This window comes from Artibeus jamaicensis, unplaced genomic scaffold (genome assembly GCF_021234435.1).
Source record: "Artibeus jamaicensis isolate MK-2021 breed Jamaican fruit bat unplaced genomic scaffold, CSHL_Jam_final contig_2259, whole genome shotgun sequence".
NCBI lineage: Eukaryota > Metazoa > Chordata > Mammalia > Chiroptera > Phyllostomidae > Artibeus > Artibeus jamaicensis.
The window spans coordinates 6,568,186-6,576,273 of NW_026521468.1; the positions used below are offsets into that span (position 1 = coordinate 6,568,186).

The 8,088-nt window shown below is 59.7% G+C and overlaps 1 long non-coding RNA gene across 1 annotated transcript; it reads left to right on the top strand.

The window, feature by feature from the left end:
• Window positions 1-290: 290 nt before the first annotated feature.
• Window positions 291-5,547, top strand: LOC128626783 (uncharacterized). The gene is made up of 4 exons (XR_008390837.1): window positions 291-570; window positions 987-1,180; window positions 3,928-4,094; window positions 5,186-5,547. It is a non-coding gene; the product is annotated as an uncharacterized LOC128626783 (long non-coding RNA).
• The last annotated feature ends 2,541 nt before the right edge of the window (window positions 5,548-8,088 follow it).

Consider the following 8,088-nt stretch of genomic DNA (forward strand, 5'->3'; position numbering starts at 1 on the left):
ACAAGACACCCCTTGGGCTATCTCACCCAGTCCTCCAGCAACCCCACAGACAGAGTCCTAGAATTGTTCCCATTTTACAGGTAGGGAAACTGAGGCTCACTTTACATGCCCTTGGTCGCCAAGCCCAGGCTGTCGAGCTGCAGATCCTGTGGTCCACACTAGGCTGCCTTCTGGGAGAGTCAGGCACGTCAGGTCAGGCTCAGAAGGCCAGTTGCCGACTTCTCGGCTGCCAGGGCCCTTGTTTGACCTTGAGCTCCAGCCAGCGATTCCCCACAATGCAGTTCAGGGCTCAGGTCTGTGTGGGGTGAGGAGCCGCTTCTTGCTGAGTGTGGTGCAGAGCTTGGGTGTGCTGGGTCTTGGTGCCTCAGGAAGGGTGGAGGACCCAGGGGGAGCACCTGGTAAGGTGCAAGCCCTTGGGGCCATACTCTCTGCCACCCCTCTGTCCTGGTTTCCCAGTGGTTGCCGGCCAGGCCACCGGACTGAAAGCTTTGTGGCTTCCTCCAAGGACTCACCTGTCAAGGGGAATTAGTCAGAGAGGAGAGAGAAATAAAGACTCGATTTGAATTCAAGGTAAAAACCTCTGGGATCTGAAGAGAGTGGCTGGGACAGCCTGTGAGTGCCTTGGAGACCTTGACGGAAAGGTTAACGCAGGTGCTGAGCCGGTGCTGAGCCGACATTGACCCCTGACCAGGGAGGCGCCTGCGGCACCAATTAGCATCTCTAGTTCTGAGCTGGGTGCATTTGCATAAGTCCTGAGTCCCCAGGAGAAATGTCCACACGGCCTCCTATTCTTCGCTACCCGAAAACTGTCCCTGCTCTTTCCCTAGCCGATAGTTCATGCGGCCTCCGGAGCAAGCTTCTGCTGTGTCCTCAGCCCAGTCCCTGGGTTTGGCAGTGCTCCTGGGGGCGCTGTCCCCCCACCCCACACCTTGACCCCCACACTCCAGCCCCAAGGACAGAGACTCCACACTGTCATTTATCCCCAGTGTGCGCAGCCGGCGCCCAGGGCACAGTGCACAGGGCATTTCCTCACACGACCCCGGCTGCCCCCTGTGGGCCAGAACCACCTCCGAGGGCCACTCATGGGCTGCTGGGCAGAAGGCTGGCCGGCGGATTCAGTCTCGGCCCAGTTCTGGGTCTGCCCTGTGGAGAGCTTACGGCTGAGCCGGGGAGATAAGATGTAAGTACCTGAAAAGATTATTTTTATTTTTGGAAAGTTGAGCACGGCAAGCCAGCATCCCATGAGGCTGTGGGGTTAGACTGGGGGTAGAACCGTCTTATTCTGTTTGGAATCGCTGAAGAGTTGCAGGAAAGGCTTACTTCTTCCTCCTTTTAAAAAAGCATTTTTTTAATATTCTGCAGCATTGCTGCGATGCTGAGGTTAGGCTTGGGAGGAAGCCGTGTGTCAAAACATCGAGCGTTGTGCTGGCGTGGGGGGGCGGCAAAGATAGCAGGCGGGGTTTCCGAGACCACCCTGGGGCCTGGCTTTGCGGGGGCGCTGCCAGCCGACTCGGGGTCTGGTGAAGGCGTTTGCTCAGAACGGCATTCGTGATGAGCCGTGTGCTCACTCCGTCTCCTGGGTCATAGCTGGCGGAGTGTCCAGGTGCTGGGATTTGTGACGTACAGGACATGTAGTGGACGTGGTCTCAGGCGCTGCCTTTGTCCCAGGGAATGCTAGAATGTCGAACGAGAGGCAGATGCCCCCGCCTGGTCTCCCCGCCCACCCACTGCCAGTGCTGGAGGAGCACGAAGACAGAGCCTCCACTCAGGAGGGGAACGCAGGTTACCAGCGTGGGGACTGGAAGACACTAGCTTACCTCTCCCCAAGGAGTCTCTCCTTCCAGGGCATCCTACGCACTGCGGCAGTTGCACCGAGTGGCCACAGGGTGGCGGTGTGGGCCTGCGCCAAGTTAGATGCTCGGCAGGCCGGCTGCCGCCCTGTGCGGACTGGGCGTTGGGGCAGGAGCCGGGAGGGTTCCCCCTTAATTTAATCGCCCCGTGCTCTGCACTGGGAGCGCGTCTGCATCCTTCCCGGGGCGGGGGTGGGGGGTTCCCTGTGCACGGGGACTTCTGGGCGCTTCCTTGCTGGGCTGCGAACACGCTGATAAAAAGTTAATTTCTATTTGCTGTCGCTCAGTAATTGGATGAACATGAAAGCAATTAAATATTAAAACATACAAACAAATAACCAAGTCACTGTAATTAGTCAAAGTTTGATCACTGTCATATTTATTTAAGAAGAGGTGATATGTCTCAGCAGGTGACATTTTAAACACCCCCGGCCGCTCTGGTGGCGTCTTTGGAGAACGCTGAATAATGGAGGGAGAATTTAATTAAACCCTGTTGTAAATCAGCTATGATGACAGGGAAATGACAGCCACATGTTGAAACGAGAATTAGTCCTCAGCAAGGGATATTAATTAACTCCTTTTCTGAAGGCTTTTGGCACAGAGTGGCATTTAAAAAAATAAAAAAGCAGCCAGCGCCATGACCGGGGAGGGGATCGTGCTGTTATTATTTTTATAATCAACCTTATTATTTATGGCTGGAATTGCTTCACTGGCCAAGAGCAGCTAACAATCACGCTGCCGTACAATGAGATTAAACAGTTCTCTCCCGGGAGCCGTGAGCTTCAGGTAGAAGTCAGCAGGCCACAGGATGCCAGGACACAGCAGCCCCTTTGGGAAACACGGGCATTTTTATAAGCAGCGGGCAATGGGTTATTCTCCTGCAGAATGGACTCAGGGAGGCCATACAGAAAGGCATTAAAGGTGAGAACACAGAGCTCGGAGCTGGGAGAGGTTGTGCAAACTGTCTGCCTAACGCTGTGCCCCCAGCAGAAGAGGAAAGGGAAGCTCAGAGTGGCCCAAGGGTCTGCCCAAGGTCATGGGCTTCCTGGGGCAGAGTCTCGGTTCAGGGTGACACCCCAGTCTGATTAGCGGCATTTCCATGATGTGCCTCCCTGAGTTTTGACAGGTAAGCTGCAGAGGACACGTGTGTGCCGTCTCCCATCACGAAAGATGCTGCTGTGAAGGGCAGGGTGACAGAAACGCTGTGTCTGTCCTGGATGCAAAAGTGTCCCATGCCAATGGAACCGAGGTGCCCACACCCATGAGGGCTGCTTGAGGCCTCCCACGAGGTCTCTACTGGCCTCAGCTGGAAAGGAGGCGGAGTTTGCAGAGTTGCCTCAGTCTTGCTGCCCAGGGGGTGGAGTCTAACGGGCCTGGGAGGGCTGTCGGGAGCAGAGGGTGAGAGGGGCGGCCCTGAGCTCCTACCCCTGAGACCTGCGGGGCTCTACTGTGGAGGTGCCGGTGGTCTTGCAAACGTGAAGGGGTCCCAGGGTCACAGAGGCGCAGTCTCACTGCATCACACTGCACCCCGGTCCTGGAAACTCGCTGCGCCCGTTGGCATGGTGAACGCTCTGAGCAGGCCCTTGGTGCAGAGCCCTGCCGACTTGGCTTCCTATGGCGAGTCTCACTTTTATTCATTGAGTGCCCCCTGCCCCCGCAAGTTCTGTGGCTGTTTACAGTACACCCTGGTGGTCAGAATACGGCCAGGGGAGGGTGTCCACATTGAATCCCCGTAACCTGAGACTGTGAAGGGGGACCCCCAAATTGAAATGATCTCCTGGAGGGCAGGCGCCTTGTGGTACAGGCTTCCCCCACTAGGGGAGTTTTCTAGGAGCCCATCTGGACCGGTGCGCCAGCTGGTGTTGTTGTGAGAGGCTGCGTTTGGCTTCAGTGACTTTTTTTTTTTTTTAAGATTCAACATGTCTGCCCGTTTCCTGATGGGTGACTTACGAGCACACCTGCCCACACGTGCTGAGTGGTCAGCAGTTTCTGACCAAACAACAGCATGACCCCCGGGGCCTCACCCTCCCTGTTCACCTGATTTGGTCCTGAGCAACTTTGTTTGTTTCCCTCAAAGGGAAATGTTTTGCCGATGTGGAAGAAGCAAAACAAAACAATGACAGATGCCCTAAAAGGCATCAACATCGACAAGTTCGAAAACTGTTCTGAGCCGTGGGAAAAACGTCTCGACGGGTGTATTGTATCGAATGGAAAGGACTTGGAAGGTGACTGAAGCTTAAACGGGTAAGACTAAGCACACAATTTTTTATGAGTGCGCTCTACTTTTGGGGTCCCCCTTGTATGTCACCTCACATGGCCAAAGGGCCTTCGAAGACTCGAGTCAAGGGATCATTCTGGATCGCCCTGCATCCTCGTCGAAGCACGAGCCTGTGGGAGAGGCAGGCAGGGTGCTTCTCCGGCCTGCGGTCCGAGAGCGGCGTGGGGAAAGAAGGGCCAGAGAGGCCCCGGCGCTGGCTTCCACCATGGGCGGGCCGCCAGCCAAGGAGCCCCACGGCCTGCAGAAGCTGCAAAAGGCCAGGAGGCGATTTCCCCGGGGCCTCGGGAAGAGCGTGGCCCTGCGGACACCTTGATTTAGTCCAGTGAGACCCACGTCGGGGCAGAACCTAGAGAACTGGTAAGATAACCAACTCGAGTTGTCGGCTGCTCCCTTTCTGGCATTTTTTTATGGTGACAAGAGAAAGGGAAGGTACACACCTGTTACCTGCGGTCTGTTACACACCGGCCTTGTTCTGAGCCCAGTGCTTGATCCAGTCAAGCAGTTGTGATGAGTGGACCTTGGTCTGGCTATGGGGCACAGTGGACCCAACCAAGTCTCACGGGACACACTTTGCATTTCACGTGGGCAGTGAGGACACACGTGTTTGAGAGGGAGAGAGCGGCCCTGCCTAGGGCGTGCTGGGCATAATGGGCGCTGAGACAAGTTCCCACCCATCCGGGGTGATCTGGGGGGCTCCCTGGAAGAACCAGCCTGGTTGGGCCTGGAGTGCGGGGCTCCCAGGCTAGAAGCCTCTAAGGAAAACCCTGAGTGGAGGAGAGCTGGGGGCGGGGCCTCTGAGTCTGTGCAGTGGGCGGGGCCCCACCTCTGCCGGCCCCACACCGAGCTGTGGACATTCTGCCCAGTGTCCCTCCCACTGGATGGGTGTGAGTCTACTGTTAGAGGTGTGGAGGGGACAGGCAGAGGCTGAGAACGCTGCTGGGGGGCTCCCCACTTGCTCCCTGTCTCCCACGCCAGGGGCGTCCTGGGCGCCATGCTGATGCTGGTCTCTGAAACCTAGGTTCTCAGGGGACACTTCTTCCCGCCCCTTTCTCGCAAGGCTTCCGCTGCTGGTTCCGTCAGCTCTCCTACAAGTTTCGGAGTGGACGTGGGCGTGTGCAACCACAGCACTGGACAGAGCTTGGGGCTCGGAGTGGAGAGGACCTGTGGGAACTCGGAGGGCGCTGCCCGGGCGCTGGCGGGGACTGGGACGCCCTTCTGCACCTGGGGCTGGATCTTCAGCCCCACGCCGGTGATTTGCAGGCCTGTCTTGGCTTGTGGAGGAACTAGAGCAGGTGGGTTTCCCAGCCGTCTTTTCCTTGGGAACCAGGACGGGAATGCAGCCTCGGGACCTGAGAAGGAACGGAGGGCCAGGACCGCCAGGCCTCGGCCCACGCGGTGAACACCTGGTGCCAGACAGTGGGGCGCGGAGTCCAGGTGGGAGCCATCGGGATCTTTCTGGCCCTGCCTCACCTGGAAGGACACACCTGCCGCCTCTACGCCCCCTCCTGGCTGCCACCCGCACCTGTGAGCCGCCAGCCCCGCAGGTGGGCCCACTTAGCAGGCCCCGCCCACCAGGGCTGGCTGGGAGGGGCTTCCGACAGGCTGAGCCCGGCACACACCCGTCCACGACGCGCGCTGGCCTCTGTCAGCCGGCCCCTTCCTGAGCTGGGTGTCCACCTGGCACGCGCTCCTAGCTTTCGCAGGCCTGTGCATGCCCAGCTCCTCCTCTGGTCGGCCCCGGAGCCCCTGCAGAAGTGGAGCGGACCAGCCAAGTTCACGGCTCAGCAGGGGGGCGGGGCCCAGCGGTGCATCCGAGGCTCCGGGACTGACCGGGCTCAGCTCAGTGAGAATCAGCCTCCAGAGGGCTGCTCCGCAGGGAGGCGCCCAGGCCCCTGCCTTTCTCAAAGATCTGCAGCTGGTTCTGACCCGCAGCCAGACTGAGAACCCAGGGAAGGTTCTGGAAAGGAGCTGACTAGTTCACAGCCCGGAGGTTTCTCTGGACGCCATCCTGCCAGAGGACTGCTTTGGGAGCGGGGACTTTAGACTCAGTCCCAGCCGGCTCCAGTCTCCACTGTCCCCACCTGACCACGTGGGTAAGACCTGCGACTTCCCCTCCAGGGGCCTTGGGTCATATCCAGGAAAGGAACTGCTTCCTCAAGTGCTAGGGCCTGAGACCGCTGGAGAAGCTACTGGGAGTTGTGGAAGCTGAAAATGGGGGTGCCCCGGGGCCTGGGGCGGCACCTGGGCTCCTGTGTCTCCCGACGTCCACCCTTGGCTTCCCCAGAGGGACGCGTGGACCAGCCACTCAGGAAAGACCACAGCTCTGTGCAGCCGACTCCCAGTTCCCAGGTAGGACCCCTGGCCACCCACCTGGCACCTGCCCGTCAGGTCCCAGGGCCGCACCCGCACCAGGGTCCCAGGGGCCAGGCGAGCCCTAGGAGCCGGATCAGGACCTCCCGGTGGTGGGCGCTGACTTAGTAAAAGCAGGACACCTGTGTTTGGAGAACACCCAGGACAGGAGAGGTCTGCTCCCCCCGCCCCCGCCCAGGCTGTTCCACGTGGAAGGAAGAAGGCCCCTTCCCAGGGCTCTGGGCCGTGCAGATCTTGCCTTAAACAAACGGGAGAATTTATTTGCCTTCAGTCAGCCTGCACGGAGGTCGAAGGGCTGGGGCCCCTTTCACTGTGGGGTGAAGGGGTCACTGGGTTATTTGCTCGGGAACCACGGCTGCGGGGCACAGGCACCGCCCTTGAGCGGCATCCACCTGTTCCCTCTCAAGACGCTGCTCAGCCTGTGTCTCTCTCATGTCCCTCCCCCAGCCGTCCCCTCTGCTCCACAGCCCCCTCCGACCTTGTCACCTCACCAGGGCGTCAAACTCGTTTTCACTGGGGGTCACATCAGCCTCGAGGTGGCCTTCAAAGGACCGAATGTAATTTTAGGACTGTATAAATGTAACTGCTCCTTAACCAGGGGCAAGAAGCTGGGCGCTGCTGCTGGGCAGAAACAAGGCGGAGGCCACATTCGGCCCGAGGGCCTGGTGTCTGCCGCCTGTGCCCTGAGCTGTGACCTACCTTGGGGCCTCGGTGAATATTTCTCAGCCCGATGGGTGACCTTCGAGGGTGGCTCTGGGGACGCCAGCGTGGGGGCCTGGAGGCTCCTCCGTGAGCCTGCCTCTCAGCACTGCGGTGCCTGCTGCACAGCCCCTGGGTTCCTGGGGGGTCGCGCCCACGGGCCTCTGCAGGCCCCGCCTCGCAGCCTCTGGTCCTGTGCGCGTGGGTGGAGCCACTTCAGTTCACAACACCGACAGGCGCGGACTCACTTTTCTCCGTTGGTGCCTCCTGCCCCCTGCTCCTGCCTGGCACCTCAGTGCTCAGGGCGGTGCCCTGGAGTTCTTCTCTCTGCTCTTCGGTTTCATGAGTGTCCCGACCCCCCAGGGAGCCGTCAGAGACTGGCAGGCCCTTGAGGGTAGACTTCCCAGAGCTCTGCAGGCTGGCGCCCTGGAGACTGGTGGGCACCTGCAGGAAGGTCCAGGGGGCTCCTTCCTCCTGGGTGGGCGGCGGCCCGAGAGCCCAGGAATGCAGCTGGGAATGAAGAGGACTCGGTCCCCCTGATGCCTCCAGAAGCCGCTCTGGAGAAGGTGGCCCTGGGCCTCTCCCCTCCAGGGCGGGCGGCCTGGCTTCCTGAGGAGTTGGCCGCAGGGGGAGGCCTCTGTGTCCACCTGTCTGGGGGCCTGCAGCGGAGAGAACAGACCTGGGAGCTGCCCAGTGTTTGAAGACCAGGCTGGACTGGGCCACCTGCCGGTCACTTTCCAGGGGGTACGGCCTTGGAGCCTCTGAGGCACAAGCATCGTGGCAGTTGGTGTGCGCGCACGTGTGTGCATGTGTGAACATGTGCGTGCACCACGCACGAGCAGCCGTGTTTCCATCTCCGAGTCCTGTCTTCAGCAGGTCCTGGTGCCCTCT